The 18,339-nt window shown below is 42.6% G+C and overlaps 1 long non-coding RNA gene across 2 annotated transcripts; it reads left to right on the top strand.

Moving 5' to 3' along the window:
- The first annotated feature begins 6,814 nt into the window (after positions 1 to 6,814).
- On the top strand, positions 6,815 to 18,072 carry LOC104909967. 2 transcript variants are annotated; one of them, XR_002112492.1, is made up of 4 exons: positions 6,815 to 7,208; positions 13,040 to 13,101; positions 13,684 to 15,593; positions 16,022 to 18,072. It is a non-coding gene; the product is annotated as an uncharacterized LOC104909967 (long non-coding RNA). The 2 variants fall into 2 exon arrangements; XR_004158996.1 differs by lacking the exon at positions 6,815 to 7,208 and adding an exon at positions 7,234 to 12,013.
- Positions 18,073 to 18,339: the final 267 nt, after the last annotated feature.

The raw sequence follows: 18,339 nt of genomic DNA, 5'->3' as shown, positions 1-18,339 counted from the left end.
ATAAGCCAAGGTGCTGGAAAAAAAATGTTTGAAGTTCTTTGGAGTCAGACAGACCATTGGCCTGAGTGAACTGCTCTTCTGAGGACAGCTGGTTTTGCTACAATTGAACTTAGTTAGCAACACAAATGGGTGCTGCCTCAAAAGAAAAATAATAATAATAATTTGTTAAGAAAGGAACCTTTCATTTTGTCCCTCCATTATCTCTGTGATTCCCAAAATAAAGAGTTTATCCAGCCCTTAATCTTTGCTTAAGGCAATAAATGTGAAATGGGAATACAGCCCATTAACTCCTCAGTTATTTGGTTGACAACTTCCCTGATCACTGGAAGATGATGGGCTCTGGGATTTGATGTACCCTTATGATAGTAAAAAATGGTCATTCCCCAGCATAAAAGGAAAGATGACTAAATATATCTGAGAATTTTCGTTTGACTTTCTCTGGTACATTCTAAAATCTCTCCTTCTCCCCCTTCAGTATCTCAAAATGGTGTTTTGAAAGTTCCCTTTACTCCTTGGTACTTTGCTTAACCAATTAATGTCCTCATATGTACATTACTGTGAAAAACAAGCGCTGTAAAAAACCTAGGTGCAAAACCATGCAGAACTCGCTTAGTACGTTAGGTGCAATCTTCTTTTCCTTTGTATTTCTGAGGTGTTATACACTGATCTTACTGGAAGTCACTAATTGGCATCCCTTGGGTGCAGAAAATACTTCTGAAAATCTGAAATATACTGATCCATTATGTTATCAGTAAAAATTCAGGATGCCCTGAGCCTTCCAGGTGTTCTTTCAATGCAGCTGCTCTGCTGACAGTGGAACATCTGTGGCTGGTGTACCTGGAGTAGTTGGCAACAGTAATTGCAAACCCTTCAGTATGAAACCATTCAGAAAATATTCATTGGCAGAGGGAAAACAAGACAAGCAAATGTTTCCTTCATCAAGATGATGGCGTTCTTGCCCAATCCTCTTAATATTCAGTGAAGTAGCCATTCAGAGAAAGAATTCTTTTTCCACTGTTGTGAGAATGCGCAAATATACAGCTCACCACACCCAGAACAAACCTGGAGTCTGAATTGTTTGGCTGGAGCCATTTTTAGCAACCACAAGGGAAAGCATGATTGCAAAATACCATCACTTATTCGCTCTCTCTTAGCAGCCAAAGCTCATGACACGATTTAGGTCACCCAAATAACTACACTCAAATCTCTCTACCAGCAGCAGAGCAGGCTTTTGGGAACTGCTCAATGTTAATCATGCCATGATTCAGGTATCTGCATGTTACAGTGCAGTCAGTGCAGTAAACAAACATGTTCAAAATAACTATGGCAAATTAATCAGAGTCAAGTGAAATATTTAAGCAATAAAATGAAAGGTATTCAAGGGAGATCAGTGATATTTTGGGGTGTTTTGCAGCATTTGGGAAATGAGCCTTGAGTAACACGTGGAGTGCAAAACTATGCACAGATTGCATGGATAAATCACCTTCCGTATCTTTGACAGAAAAGTTTAGATATATGTAAAACTCACTGCCATGGTTATATAGCTGTAGTGATCTTAGCTGAGCCTCCACAAATCATCTGAGACCTATAGGGACCCCGTGCTGCAAGGCCTGCAGATGGCTCATGTGGTTTGCATATTGCACTGGGTCCATAAGCAAGAAAACCACACCTGTCCTGAAGACACCTCAGTGAGGCTACAAGAAGCACAATCCACCCAGCTCAGTGAGGAGCCAAAGCTTTGTCCTCCACACAGTCCAAAGCCTGAGAACTAGGAAGAACACCTCACATTACCACCCCATGCCACGCCAGTCTGCAGAAAGCACGTCACTTGGTGTGGTGGCATACACACAGAGATGAGGATGAATCACTTCATCTAGGGCACAAAGGACATCCCCAAGACACATATGACTCAGCAGGACATGCAGGCCTGTTAGAAGAAAGGCAAACTAGTGACAGACAGTGGTCCAGTAAAAGTTGCACTGCAGCAGCATTGCTTCACCAAGGACCTGGCACTTGAGTTCAGCTCTGGAATCCAGGCTAGGCAAACTACACAATCAGAAACTTGTTTCCACATAAGTAAAGTCTGAGAAATATATCCATTAGGTGAAGAAATCAACTGCCTTCAGGTTCAAAGAGAGGACAGAGAAGCTGAGAACTTCTGGACAGCTAAGAAAAGTGATTTGAAAGAGGTTGGAAAAGAAAGGTAAGAAGGAAGTACTGAGTCTCAAGATCATCCAGCAATACTGGTGTTAACAGGTTGAACATAGTGTCTTTTATCCTGGATATGAAGGAAGCAAGGTGAATTCTGTGATATGCATAGCACTGGTTGTAACTCATACTGGACCATTCCATGTCCATCTCTTGCAGCACTCAGTTTGGAAATCCTCCCTGGTGTTCTGAGAGAGATTTCAATTGCAGAGCATGATTTACATACTCTCTGCTAGGCAGTGAACCGGCTGTTCACATCTTCATCCTCTTCCACAAACAATCCCAGCATCCAATCTGAGTTTATATTTGGAAATTTGCCTTTTTTAGGTTCTCATGCAGAGCATACACAGGACTGCATAGCATGATTGAATTGATCCCACAAGGAAGAGCCTCCAAAATTTCATATGTGCTTTCAGTGTATCAGTATTTGTCTCTGACATAAGGACTGTAATGCTCCTAAGATAATGGATTTGTCTGTTCTTTGCCTAAAGGTCTTCAAGACACCTGTGCCATGTCTCACCCTTTCCCAGCCTTGCAAGTTCCTACCACATAGGGCACTTTGTAAAGCAAACAGCTGGGGCACCAGAACTATGTTGCTGGGAGTGCCACTGTGGCTTTGGGAAAAAGGTGGGGAAAGCCTGCGAGTCCTCACTAAACTCAAGCATAACAAGAAAGTGAATAGGAAGTGGAAGAAGGGACAGGTAACTTAGAGAAGCTTCTGGAGCACGCAGAGATGGTCTTAGGAAAGCCGAAGCCCACTAAGAGCTGAATCTTTTGGGTGGTATACAGGGCAACAAGGTATTCTATAGGCAAATCAAAATCGAGGGTATGATAAATTTGGGCTGCCTTCTGAATGGGGCAGGGGATCAAGTGGGGGGACAAGATAGTCAACAGGATGAGGTACTGAATCCAATGTCTTTGATCTTTACTGGTATATCTGTTCAGCCATCCCAGGGCCAGAGACTGGAGGGAAAGACTAGGACAAGAAAGACTTTTCCTTGCAGGAAGAGGATCATTTAGGAAACACGTAAACACAGTAAATAGGTACAATTCCATGGGCTCTGGTAGGATGCACCCATGAGGAAACTCGCCAGTGTCCATTTTCAATGATCTTTCAAACGTCATGGCAAGTTTGAAAGAGAGCAAATGTCACTACCTTCAGAGAGGGATGATCTGGGGAAATGCAGCCCAGTCAAGCCTTGATGGTAATGGAGGAAATAATAAAGGAAAACATTTCCAGATATGTAAAGAGCATGAAAGTGACTGGGATAATCCACATGGATTTGCAAAGGGGACATGATGCCTGACCTGACACCCCTTTATAAGGAAAGAGATTTAGAAAGGCATTTGATACTGTCTCCCACGACATCCTTATAACAAAGCTGAGGAAGTGTGGAATAGATGAGTGGACAGTGAGGTGGGTTGAGAACTGGCTGACTGGCAGAGCGCAGAGGGTCGTCGTTGGTGGTGCAGAGTCTGGCTGGAGACCTGTAACCAGTGGTGTCCCCCAGGGGTCTGTGCTGGGTCCGGTCTTGTTCAACATCTTCATCAATGACCTTGATGAGGGTTTAGTGGCCACCCTCAGCAAGTTTGCTGATGATACGAAGCTGGGAGGATTGGCTGACACGCCTGAAGGCTGTGCTGCCATTCAGCAAGACCTGGACAGGCTGGAGAGCTGGGCAGTAAGAAACCAGATGAGGTTCAACAAAAGCAAGTGTAGGGTCTTACACCTAGGGAGGAATAATTGCATGCACCAGTACAGGCTGGGGGATGAGCTGCTGGAGAGGAGCTCTGCAGAGAGGGACCTGGGCGTCCTGGTGGACGACAGGTTGGCCATGAGCCAGCAGTGTGCCCTCGTGGCCAAGAAGGCCAATGGCATTCTGGGGTGCATTAAGAAGAGCGTGTCCAGCAGGTCGAGGGAGGTTGATCCTCCCCCTCTACTCTGCCCTGGTAAGGCCTCATCTGGAGTACTGTGTCCAGTTCTGGGCTCCCCAGTACAAAAAAGACAGGGATCTCTTGGAAAGAGTCCAGCGGAGGGCCACAAAGATGGTGAAGGGCCTGGAGCATCTCCCCTATGAAGAAAGGCTAAGTGAACTGGGTCTGTTTAGCCTTGAGAAAAGACGACTGAGAGGGGACCTGATCCAGGTTTATAAATATCTGAGGTGTGGCGGCCATAGTGGTGAGGCCAGTCTCTTTTCAGTGGTACGTGGAGACAGGACGAGGGGAAACGGACATAAGCTGCAGCATAGGAAGTTTCGCACGAATGTGCGTAAGAACTTCTTCACGGTGAGGGTGACGGAGCACTGGAACAGGCTGCCCAGGGAGGTTGTGGAGTCTCCTTCTCTGGAGATATTCAAGTCTCGCCTGGATGCCTACCTGTGCGACCTGGTGTAGGGAACCTGCTTTGGCAGGGGGTTGGTCTCGACGATCTCTAGAGGTCCCTTCCAACCCCTACAATTCTGTGATTCTGTGATTCTGAAATGTCTTGGTGTGCTGTTTATCTTGACTTTAGCAGGGTTTTACACACTGTCTCACCTAAAGACATTAATGATGTAGGTCTTGGAACAGTGAACATTCAGTAATGCTGCATGCCATTCAAAGCCAGGAGGAGTGGTTGATAACAGCATTGCCTGTAGGTTGAGAGAAGTGATCCTTTCCCTCTACTCAGCACTGGTGAAACCACATCTGAGTGCTGTGTCAAGTTCTGGGCTTGTACAGTACAAGAGAGACATGGATGTCCTGAAGAAACTCCAAGAGGCCACACAAGTGATTATGAGACTGAAGCATAAGTCCTACAATGAAAGTCTGAGAGGACTGGGGCTGTTCAGCCTTGAGAAATGAAAGGTTCAGAGGGATCTTGTCAGTTGCATGTGAATACCTGATAGGAGGGTGCAAAGAAGCAGGAAGAAAGGCAACAGATCTTCAGAGGTTCTCCCAAGTCATCTGTCCTATGATCCTGGAAAAACAGATGGAGAAAGTAAGCCTAATTTTTAGTCTGGAAAATAAGAAATTAAGATTCCAGTTCTGGTGGCACTGTCTAACCAATTAGTTTGTCCTCAGAATCAAGCATAAAGCTCAGAAGAATGTTTTGGATCACAGTTCTCAGCGAAGTAATGTCTGTCACTTCAGTTTTCTCAGGCCTTCCCACTGCTGTGAGGGAAATGACACCACTGAAGTGGGTTTAGCTATAAAACATGATGTTGTGGTGCTCTGTGTGGAAGAAAAGAAAACAGAATTTTGAAATATAATCTTGCTGAAAAGCTGTTATAATAATTCTGAAGATCCTCTAATAAGAATTGTAGAGAATGCCAGAGAGTAGCTAAAAATGCTCAAGTACAGACATTTTTACCACTCTGGTAGTTATCATCTTTGTCATCTGGTGCATTCATATACAGTCTGAAGGTCAGACTTCAAAGTCTTGGTCTAAGTAAGTTCTTTCATTTGCTCAAAAGTGCCTGGTCTCTATGCCCTCTGCAGATGTTCTATCAAGCATTCATGAAATGTATGTTTGGACTGTGATATTTCTTTTCTAAAGCTGGAGGAGGTATGAAACTCATCCAATTTTAATTAGTGTTTTAAAATGGGTCATATCTGAAATGAGATTCTTGCAGCTGTGAGGGTGGCATATTCAGCCTTACATAACATGGTTACAATGGTTGCAAGAGGTGCAACACCGAATGCTGCATTAGATGAGAACTCCCTGGGAAGACCTGACAGAGAGAGTGCCTGTCACATCCACATGCTACAAAGTGCTTATGTTTCTTTGCTAAATATACAAGGTGTCAATGAAAGGTAAATAAGTTGGCAGAGGCTTGGACTGGTGCCTCGCAATAGAGGCTGAGGCAGAGCTTCACTGCCCTCCTCTGAAGCCACTGGGGAAGGAGAAGCAGAGTCTCCCCAGCCTGATGGTGGCACACACCCGAGCCCCAGCCACCTCCTTGCAGCTCACTGGCAACCAGTAGCAGACAGCTGTGAGGAAAGCCTAAAGCAAGCAGCCCTAGCAGCCTTTTCATGTTCCTCCTGCACATCTACATGCAGTTTTCCTCTACTCCTTTTGGCCTTTTCATGGTGTTGTTCTTTTTCCCTTCCTGCTCTGTATAGAGAAGTAATGCTTGGTGTCAGCCTTAGCTGAGGATTGGACTCTTTAATAAATCTTTAATAGCACCAAGCATTAAGCAAGTAGCATTAAGTCTGATGGGTATGCTTTCCTATCATACCCTGCAAAATCTGTTTGGAGAACTAGATCCTGGCACTTTTATTTTTTCACCAACATGGGATCCCAGCTCTGCAGCCAAGAAAGGTTAAAAATGAAGGGGAGTACTAAGAACTGGTGCAGAAAGTCTGCTGCTGTTTGACTTCTGCCAGGCCATTTGACTAAATGAACTGTATATGATCCCCTAATAGTCTTACAATATTCTTCAAAGAATAAATAATTTTTACCTATGAGAACTTATCTCATGTTTAATTACTGGGTGGCCACTTCCAATATAATAAGTTGCCCCTGATAACACAGGCTAGTAAGGCTGCATACAGACAAGAATAAATAGTCTGCTTAGTACAGCCCCTGCAGCTCTCTGATAAAAGAAAATGTGAGCAGAGCTGCACCTTGACCAGCTGGGAGCTCACTATGTGTTTGCAGGAGCTCGGGTTGCAGTCTGTATAAAAGCTTTTCTTGTGTGGTGATTAGATCAAGCACCACTGGCTGCTGTTCACTGGTGCATGGGAAATTAGAGCTAGTGACAGATTAAAAAAAAAGAAAAAGAAGAAGAAAGAAAGAAAGAAAGAAAAAGAGAGAGAGAAGAGAAAACACATGGGACAGAGCAAGGAACAAGGAGTCTGTTGATGTTATCACTCAGCTGGCAAATAGCAGGACTGGGAGGGGAGGTGCTTGTCCTGGTTATGGTTCCGTATGCTGCAGATTCAAAGTCTCTGCTTTCCTTTTAACTCCACTTCCCAGAACAAAGAAACAAGGAAGAAAAACAAATTGAAGAAAATTAGAGGTGAGTAAGACAAATAAAACACAGCAATGGTAGAGCGTCCTAAGTGAGCAAGTAGAGGAAGCCAGAAAAGCTGTTTTTACTCAAAACAGATGGTTCATTTTCTGTCTTGAACAGCAATTACCTGTTTCTTTCAAAGCAAGTTTAGTAGCTTTCATGTTAGGGGTGGTATCACCTTCAGCTTTTGCTTTATCTACCTGCTTTAGAACATACAAAACTAAGCAGTAATTAAGATATCAATCCTGAATCCAGTAAAACACTTAAACACAGTATGAAGCTGAGGTGTATATTAGTCCCATGGCAATCAACGAGCTATTGATTTCATTAAAATTTAACAGGCATTTGAATGCACCGGACTGAGACCTCCCAGACACTTTTATTTACTAATTCCCCAAAGTGCTTAACAACTCCTGCACTGTGTCCTCCTCCCAGGCAATGTCTGCCTGCTGATCCGTGTCCGGGCTCACATAACCTGCACACGTCATCACTAAAACATGTCCTCACCTGTGGGTTATTGCCCTCTCACATCATGCTCATGAGAGCTCCTCTCTACCTTTCACAGCTAAAATGAGGCAGGGTTTACCTGAACCGTTTAAGCACAGCAGAGACCTTGCTAAACCAGCTCACTTTGACTGATGGAGGTCGAGGAGTCAGCACTGAGCCAACAGACTGGGGAGGATGGCAGCTTCTGTCTTGGCAAAGGTGGTGGAAATGGCAGCATCCCCATCTCGTGGGGCTGAGCCAGCAGAGAGGAGCCCCAGGGAGGGGCATGTGAGCTGCCAAACTGAAATATCTCCAGAAAGCTTTAACGTGTGTTTGATCCGAAGGTCATGGGAATAAAACACAGATCATTCTTTCTCTAGGGCAGAGAGTGCCTTCACTCCGCTCTGTAATTTGCTTTGTGTCAAAAATTGGCAGTAGTTCCTAAAAGGCGGAGAGGGGATGTGGGCACCCGCATCTGCAGGTGTAAACACATGGAAAGATCTTCCCTGTCAGAAGTCTCCTCTTTGGAACTGAGCCATGAAATTGAGCCATTCTTCCTCTTTTTCTGAGATATTTCAATGCTCACGTGTACTGCAAAAAGGAACATTTCTCAACCACAAGACAGTTGTTGTAGGTGTGGACAGAGCCCGTGAGTCCCATTAATTCCCAAGACTGCCTATATAATACTAATAAAGTTGTACAATCCCCTTAAGCTATGGGTGTCCTGAGCATCAAAGCACATACAAGATGCACACCTACAAAAAAACACACGGATTTCTGAAGCCTCAGGTTAAATATGTATTACATGGCTTATTGACTTGGCTTATTATGCTCAGCCTAGTAATTCTGTACCATGCTGTGCAATTAAAAATGTCAAGCTGATGGGGGAAGTTTCAACTATCCTCAAAGAAATATTCACAGTGTGACTCAGAATTGGCTTTGGGCATGGGTAAAATAGGAAAGAAAATTGCTGGGGAGGCAGATTAGCTGTAGTTTAGCTGAGTCTATACCATAGACTTGAAAAATCCTTAAACATGGGCTGAATTTAAATTGTTTGGTTAGAATGGATGAATCCAATCACACAGCAGATGCTGTAATTACATGTCTCCAGGGACTGTAATGGAGCTGGAGTCTGGCACTCTGGGCAAATCTCTCAGCCTATGCAGAACTCAGACACTATGAATTGCACTGCCCATGCCTGTCTTGTAGACTGTGTGAAAATGGCTGTTGTGAGTGTGAGGCTGCAGTAAGCCATTTTAGTAACTTCTTTCGAGCTAGCAATCGAACAGGAAAAAAAATTGTGGTTTGTTAGGGAACTGTTGAGAAAAGCTGAATTGTTTCTTTCTTTAGCCATTAAACTTGATTAGTATAGTTAGGCAGAAGCAAATACAGCAGTAAAGAGTTTAAAAAGTACTGTTCTCTGTAATTTTCCAAATTGCTTTCTTCCTTTCTGACTGTACCACTCTTTAGACTGTATTTCAGAGACCACCAATCAGTCTAAGTGCTTGCGGTTTGCCAGGAGGGGAGAGGTTCAGGGAGCACGTGGTGAACAGTGCCATGTTAACAATGAGATGAGGGATGTTTCAGGTGGGAGCACCTCCAGAGCTCCTTGATGGAAAAGTGCACACATTTCTTTATGCACTTATTTCAGTGCACTCACACCAAACTCTCTGGCAGGTAGGAAAGGCAGCCCTGGAGCTGCATTTCATCTCTCATGGCTGTTACATCATAAGTCAGACATAGCTAGGATTAGAGGTGGAATTAAGGAAAGAAAAAGGGAAGGATCTTTGCCCTCCAACCCCAAGTCTTCTAACCATCCTGTTGCTGTCATACCATAGTAGAGATGGATCAAGGCTGTACAGAAGTGCAAATAATGACAGCTTCTTTAGTTTTTTCTTGCAAGTCACATCATGATCCAAATGATTTCAAAGGAAACGTACATAGAAAGAAGACTGACCTTCAGCCAGATGCTGTTCAGCCCTGTGTTTGCAGAAACAAATGCAATGAGGGTTGGCTCGATGCTAGTTGTTTGCTTATACAGGATCTGTCAAGAACTGTTTGAACTGCCCTGTCCTATTGAAGTAGCCGTGTGCCCTGCAGGGTGAAATAATATTAATCTTCAGCACTTCTTGGGTGTTTAACTTTTTATTGGGGCTTCACAAATTTGAACTGAGCTGCCGTCATAACACTGAGATGTGAAGTAGCGAGGTAAGACACCCAGTGCTGCCTTCCCCTTTATACAGATTGATAGCACACACTCCCTCAGAAACGACAGTGTCAAAACAAGTCTCCCTGATCGTAAATCTTCACAGCGGTCTGAACGGAGTGCAACCGTGCTTTTCCACTGGTAAAAGTCTCTTGGGAACAACAACAGAAACATGACTTTCTGCAGGTAAAATGACCTTGAAAAACAGAAGCCCAGTGGATACAGAGGAATATATCTCTCAAAGTGCTTGCAGGAACAAATCAGCCACAGAGCGGCAACAAATGAAAGAGAATGGAACAGCAGAGAAGGCCATAAAGGTAGAGTTACACTGAGAGGTTCAGTCCTGCAAAGATATACAGCTGCAAAACTCTGCAAAGGGGACTACAGGTGGCATAATCCAACCCCTGTAGGCCCTCTGTGGCAGCCCGCCTATTGGGTGCAGCTGTCAAAGCAGGCACAGAGGTAGACCTGAAGTCCAGGATTGCGGTAGATAGCAGGGCATGTGCATGGCAAAGGCTGAAAGATGAGGTGAGGGAAATCCCTTTCTGGAGTGATTAATAGGAACAGACAGTGTAAGCTGAATCCTTCAGCCCTCTCTCTGTACTTTCACACCTGCAGAAAAAGCATGTCCCAAGGTTCACATTGGTGATACTTGTCGGTAAGCGTATTGGTAAAGTGTCTCAGTATCAAACCACTGAGTTAAATCTGTAGAAAACAGTGATAGCTCTCTGTGGTGAGAGAGTTTCTGCTTTTGTGATCTAGTCCATAGTAGTTATGCCCACAAGCAACCTATCAGATGTAAAGACACAGACAAATAACATAAAGTTTGATTACAGTAGCTATTTGATCACTGTCTTAAAATTGAATTCTTGTCCTTAAAATTCTTGTCCTAATTTTAAGGGTCTGTCATCTTCAAAGCATTGCTGTTAAGACCATCTGAATAAGGTAATTCCAGCAGCTCTGAAGAACTCACAGTAGATATTTGAATGTTACTGAAGTGCATAGTTAAAATCATTCTTCCCGTAACTGTGATAGTGAACACTGCTGCAAAAACAGTGTTTAACTGTTGCTGAGCATAAGAAAAGTGATGCTGATCAGTAACACAGGCTGCCTATCCATAAGCAATTGGAAAGGGAACATCTGCATTTTGCTAGAATGAAAGTTTAATCTGAATTCTCTCAGAACGTCCAACTGAGCTCTTTTTAACTTTTTTTGTTTGCACTGAAAATGGAATATTCCTGATCCTACTCAATTAATTCTTCTGTAAGTAAATTTAAGATTCATCAAGGATTCACCAGGATCTGGGAGACATGAGGTCCCGTATCAGGCTCCTTAGGAAATTAATCCCTGGTTCCTGAGGAGTTTCTAGACAGGACTCTGCTTCTGTTTTCTTTCATAGCAAAGCGGGGCTGATAGGGAGCAGACAGACACCAGCTCTTTATCTAAATCACATTACTGCTGTACCAGCATGCAAGAGACTACCATTTGCTCCCATCAGACAAGTGGACCAATTAAACTGGCAGATTTTCCTGTTTGGAAAAAGCTGTTACCAAAATTGTTTCTCTAAGGCTGTGCACTAAACGAGATAAGTCCATTGAGGCGGTGGGACTGCTGCCTTGTTGAGATATCGCTATGTTGCTGCTGTGAGACCATGGGACCTTTTTCAGCTCATTTGTCCCTTTGCCAGTTTCCTTACACATAAGGCCACTTCACTTTTCTTGCTGTGGCATGCACTAGCTCTAGGAGACAGCGTTATCAGATAGCATAAGCTGTATCATTATATTTAATGCCGTACTTAAAAACCTGATTCTCAAGTTAAGTGACTGTGTGGAAATCTCAGCCCACTTAAATAATAACTATTAACTTTATCAGCCCTCACTGTTGTGAAGGAAAGCTCAAAAAAGCCCCAACTTCACAAGCCAAAAAGTAAGCCAAAATAACTCCATCTGTTCCAGCTTGTGTTTTCTGAAAGAATATAAAACAAAATCCAAATTTCCATTATGAAGTTGCATGCTCTAATTTTATTTGTGTTTTCTTTCATTTTTGAAGAAACCTCTTGAAATGCAGAGGTCACTGTACCTGAAAAGTGGAGGCACTCTTACCTTTTAATCACAAACTGGTAAGATTGTCACATGTTTTTTTACACTAATAATGCTACTTTTTATGACGGGGTGAAGTATTGCACTTAGTAAAAACGAATATCCATCAACATTTTTAATATCTTAATTTTCATTTTAAGACTTTAAAAAATCATTTCTATTTCTGCGTATCTATAGATGTTGTTTTTAAAATATTCAATAAATTATCTCTTCTTATTCTGTAAAGGCCTTTTGCTATTTAGTACTATTTTAAGGCGGTCAGAGGGCTGGAGCACTTCCCCTAGAAGGACAGGCTGAGGGGGCTGGGGCTCTTCAGGCTGAAGAAGAGAAGTCTCCAAAAGACCTTATAGAGCCCTTCCAGTATCTGAAGGGGGCCTACCGGAAAGCAGGGGAGGGACTTTTTTAAGTGTGGGTAGTGAGAGGATGAGGGGAAATGGCTTTAAACTAGAAGAGGGTAGATTTAGAGTAGATATTAGGAAGAAATTCTTTACTGTGAGGGTGGTAAGACACTGGAACAGGTTGCCCAGTAAAGCTGTGGATGGGCCCATACTGCAGGCATTCAAAGCCAGGCTGGATGGGGCTTTGAGCAACCAGGACTAGAGGGAGGTGTCCCTGCCTATAGCACGGGGTTGGAACTAGGTGATCTGAAGGGTTCCTTCCAACCCAAACCATTCTATGATTCTATGATTCTTTTTGTTGGGCTACATTTTTCTCCAGTCTTTACCTAACTTAACTCTGCAAATCTTCACATTTGCTTTCCTTTTTTCTTCCAGCTCACTCACCCAGCACTTTTCACACGTTTGCATCTCCCAGCCACAGCTGTCATCACAGTTTATTGGGCCCATTACGAGACTTTAATTTACCACAGCCAAACTGGCTTCTTTGTGACTTAGGTTGTAGCCTGAGGAGCTCTCATTTGCTGGCGCCTGGGACATGTAGAGAGGGAGGCAGCAATCTTGTACTTGTGTTAAACCTTTGATTAGTACCTTAGCCAGTTATTTGTGTATAAAGAGCCTGGGATGTATACTGACATCAGTCTTTCACAGCTGGTACCTGAAGAAAAATGTACCTTCTTTCAAAACTGCCTACATTTTGAAGAATACTAAAGGTAAGTTAAATTACTATATTTGTTCTACATGGACGTCGTACCAAGGAGGTTTTTTTTCCTACAACCACAGACAACACATCAGCTCCAGCACCTGGTGACAACAGAATGTCATCAGGGAGTGAAAGCCAGATCACTGGGCTGAAAAAACAACAACTACAAAAGAGACAAGTGAAAAATGGCATATGGTTGTCTGGGGGGACCTTTCACACTCTCCTACAATACTGCAAAACTCAAACATAAATAATGCGAGGTCAACACCACTGACCTTCTGAGGCAGAAAGTCACACTAGTGATGCTAATCAGTTTTAAGGAGTTCCTGTTCTTTTTCCTCCCTGTTCCTCTGCCTTTACATAAAGCCATCTACCACAGGGAGGCCACAATTACTTTCCATGTGTGTCTTATGGGATGTTAGTACCTGTAATATGTACTTAGACAATTTAACTGAGGTCAACTTTAATAATGAATCAACATTTTTGCAGAAAAGTGAAATATTTGTGATGAAAGCCTGCTTGTTTTTTACTGGAAGTTCTACCAGACCTTCTGTTACTTCCTGCTCAGTTGAACATATGCTTGTCTCTGCAGCAGACTAATATATCTACAGACCTCAGTCGAAACAAAATATGGGACTTCTTCCTGGACACCTCACCCCTGAAAAAGGCAGACTGTCTCCAGATGTGCTTTTGAAAGAAAATATCAGGACTGGCTTGGAAAAACTTTAAAGAAGAAGAACTCTTCCACAGAATTTCTTCCTCTGAAGAAGAGCAGGCAGCCTCTCATGGCATCACCCATGCCCACCTCTTGCCACAATTCCACATTTATTGTTTCCATGAGTTTCTTTTGCTTCCTCACTTTTCCAATTCAGAAATGTCACCTGGGAAGAACATAAGCATTCTCTGCTTTTGTCCATGACTTCTGCCTTCCCAACATCCAGAAATCAGTGTGCTGTTCAGCATACATTCAAAAGTCTGTTTCTCTGGGTTGATGAGTCGATTTTAGTACACAGACGTCATAGACCATCTGAATTTCTGCTGTGTTTGACATGCTCAGAACATCTAGTTCAATAAGAACAATCAGTGCCCGTTCTGCAGATTTGATACTACTCAAATCTATTAAGCCCATTAGGTATGTGCCTGCAAGTAGTTCTGTCAAGAAATCCATACATTGCACCAGGCCCTGAAATGGCCTTTTCCAAAAGTCAATGTTTAAAACAGACTGATTTTTTACTACCTCCCTAAGAGTATGTATGAAGAGATATGAGGTATGAAGCCTCTTAGAGTCTTAAACGAAGCTGAGTTGAATTCCAAATGCACCATCACCCTCACCTGCTAATTTATCTCCATCTCAAATCTGGTTATAGAAATTAACTCTTGGAGCATTAAGCTCTTCCTCCTTTCTCCCCTGTGCTTCCTGTTTGCCCTGCCGTATAATGAGCATATTGCCACACCAGAAAAGTGTGTGGAGTGGTTCCTTTCTTTTCCAAGAACAGTCCTCCTTGACATGAAATAGTATTTCTTGCCTTTATTATTAGAAATGACACAGTTCACAATATCACCAATCACATTTTTGCCAGCAGGTGGCCAACTGTTTCTAATTTGCTAAGTATCCAAGAATGTTTCAGCTACTAGATCTATTTCAAATTTTCATACTCAAACCCCATCACTTTTGGAGATTTTAAGGGCAGTGAAAACATCTGGCAAGCTCAAGGCTGAATAATGACTTTTCCACATCCTAGTTCATTGTGCTGTGCTTCCCCCAAGAGTGGGAAGGACTAGAATGATAGAGTTGTCAGTTTTCATTCCATTTGACTCCCAGTAGCCCCAACAAACGTCATCGGCTGAGCTCATTCCCTTGTCACCATTTCACAGAGACAAGGCTAAAGCTCTGCAATGCCATGGCACCTCTCTCTCTCCTGGGCCATGAGCTCAGTAGAGGTAGACACTGGTGGATGAAGAGTGTCATGGGGATACACGGGGTAGGTACCTCATTCAAGCTACCCCAGCCAGTGGGCATGTTTCCAGTCTTGCATCACAGCACTTTCCCTGGCACAGTACGCTTTCTCACCTGAGGTCTCACTTGAGGTCAGAAGAAAAGTCACCTGAAAGAGCTGCCTCTGAGGGGAGAGATGTTTCGGAATTCATCATGAAGCTTAGTACCAGTACGCACTGGGAGGTGAGCAGGAGTTCTCCAGAGGTCACATTGTCCCAGCAGCATTCAGCAAACATGCACAGTTGGAGAGAAAAAAAGCAGTTTTATTCAGATGCTCTCCTGAACACTTCATGAGATGCTGTGTCATTCTTACATCCAAAGGATGGAACACCTCTCCACGAGGACATGCTGAGAGAGCTGGGGCTGTTCAGCCTTGAGAAGTGAAGGCTCCAGGGAGTTCTGAGAGTGGACTTTCAATATCTAAAGGGGGCTGTAAGAAAGAAGACAAGCTCTTCAGCAAGATGCGCTGTGATGGAACATGGGGGAATGGTTTCAGACTAAAAGAGGTGAGGTTTAGATTGGATATAAGGAAGAAGTTTTTTACAATAAGGATAGTGACACACTGGCACAGGTCACCCAGGGAGGTGATGGGTGATGGGGAGTCTCCCTGGAGACACTCAAGAACAGGCTGGATGGGGCTCTGAGCACCTGATCCAGCTGCAGGTGTCCCTGTTCATTGCAGGGGGGTTGGTTTGGATGGCCTTTGAGAGTCCCTTCCAACTCAAATGATTCTATGATTCCGTGCAAAAACAAACCCGGCTAACCACAATGAAGCCTTTGTACAGATAAAATAAGAAGAGCAGACAAATGCCATGGGTTCTGGAGAGGTGATTAAATTGCATGCACTGTAAGCTCATATTGTTATAATCACTTTTGATATGTGCTGTGAAGCACTCATCTGCCTTTCATCCTTACCTCTATCTGTTATTTGTAGTTGAAGAGCAAGTGACATTTACTGTGGGCTAAAAGACAGCTTTGTTCCAGACCAGATGTCTCATTCACTGTCCACATGTCAGCCCTCCAAGCGCTGTAGTAGACTTAAGAAACAGCAAGTTCTGAGGCAGTTTTCAAATAACAAGGTAATGTCAAGGCATTACTTAGACAAAACAACAAAACACTTTCTGTGCTTCAATCATAGCTTCTTTTTTCCCCCCAGACACTGGGTTAGATTGTACTTTCTCTCACATTGCTATAACTGAGAACAACTCCCCTGACTTCAGAAGAAAACTTCCTGTCTGTGGTAGTAAGAGTGAAATTTTAAACCAGTGCATAGATATGCTGTGTATCTGGGGGGCTTGGCTGGTTTAACACTTTGATTCCCCAGCAACGTTGGCTTCAGGCTTGCCTGTCTCTGTTATAGGGAAAGCAAATCCGGGCTTTCAGTGAATAATGTATTGATTTCAGCATCTAGGGGACAAAGTTTACTCCAGGGCTTCACATAAACATTATATTAGCTAGATGTAAGCAGAAGAAAGTGTCCTTCCATGGTTAATCCCGCTGCTAAACCTCATACAGAATTATTCTCCTCCATAACCTTCAAGGTAAATACTGTTCCAAGTGTCTGTTCTTAATTCTCCTAATGAGCAATTCTTAGAAGATATTTTCTCAGACATAAAATGTTTATGATGATTTTGAGGGAGAGAAAAAAAATGTATTACATTTTCTGAAAATTTTGCTTGTTTTGAAGACAAAATGGGACCTGGAGGAATGAAGACTGTCTCACTACAGTGGTCCATTAATCTGCTCATCGTCACTCCGAAAAGCGACAGGGCACTGGGCCTGTATGTTTCCACAGCTCAGTAATGCCTAATGACAACTGCACCAGCTGCCGATCTACTGCAACACATGAATTAAATGAAAAAGAAGAAACTTCAAGTTTACCTACTTAACATGTGGGATCAGATCTTTGAGTGTGAGTCAACATAGGAGATGCAAGTGCTAAAAGCAGAGCAAGTAAATACAGAAATTTGCCATAGATTAATGGCATAATAATATATCTAACAAAATTTGGTGAAGATTTCTCCTGCAAATGTTATTATGCTCCTTCATTTCCCTTGGCTCAGAGTTCTGGCAAGACACACACGTTTTCCTTAACATAACTTACAAAGATTTAAGTTGTTCAGCCAATACATGCCTGTGTCTTGCCTTAGTTACATGTGTAATTTTTAGATACCCAAACTTAAAAGATATGGAAAACTCAACACCAGTGAACTGATGGTCACAAACATGGTCCTATGTTCAAAACTCTATTTTCAAATTCCCGACTGAGATGACAAATCTTAAGCAAGCTTGGACATACAGTAAACCTACAGAGAATTATTTATCTTTAGTCTATGCTTCAAGTAATTTCAGCTCCTCATTGGCACAAGCAATTAGACCGTACCTCATGACTTACATATATAACTGCCTATCAGATCACCTCAAAATACCAAGTGGTCAGGACTTGAAGATCTGTTGAGCTTGAAAAGCAGTAAGGATCTGCTTTGCATCTTCTCCCGTTCACCTATCACAAAGGAACTGTAATATCTTCCTCTTTGCTGTTTTGGATTTGTGATGTTTGTTTTTTTTTTAGCAGTGACATCCTGCTGTCACTGCAAAAATGGGTCTTAAATGTAAACCTCAAGTGTGTCACTTGAGTTTCTTCAGAAGTGGACATTGTAAAAACCTTTGCTTAAGGATCTGAGGTGCAGTGTAAAACAGTGCCATTTTGGAGTTGTAGTTCTGGCCCGATGCTAGATGAAAATAAAGATTTCTCGTTAAAAAGTTGCAACTCCAAAATATTTATAACAGAACCAAAAGGTAAAAGAAATTCTCAAACAATGCCACCCACCCTCAAAACTATAAAAGTTCAAAAAAAAATAACAAACCCTATGGAAGATAAAATACATATATATTACTATCCTCTCTAAAAGCTCATCCTCTTGGTACAGAAGAGTAAACTTCTAGTATTGGATAATAAATCTCAGTCACAAACAGCTTTTACGAGTTTTTCTTTGGTTTGTAATGTTTCCATAGTACATATGTGATAGAAGCAGATAAAACATTTTTAAGAAAGTACAAAAAATTGCCTTTGTTCTTTAAGCCTGTAAGAAACAAATGGACCTCTTGTTTTGCTTCTGTGCATGCTTTTTTTATTATTATTTCTCTCTGTGGTTTTGTTGGTTTTTTTTCCTACCTGTTTTAGTGAGCACATTGCATTTGAAATGTTAAGCCAAGAGCCCAGCACACAGATTCATGAGTCCATGTAAATGA

This window comes from Meleagris gallopavo, chromosome 2 (genome assembly GCF_000146605.3).
Source record: "Meleagris gallopavo isolate NT-WF06-2002-E0010 breed Aviagen turkey brand Nicholas breeding stock chromosome 2, Turkey_5.1, whole genome shotgun sequence".
NCBI lineage: Eukaryota > Metazoa > Chordata > Aves > Galliformes > Phasianidae > Meleagris > Meleagris gallopavo.
This window is presented reverse-complemented; position numbering and strand designations above follow the sequence as displayed.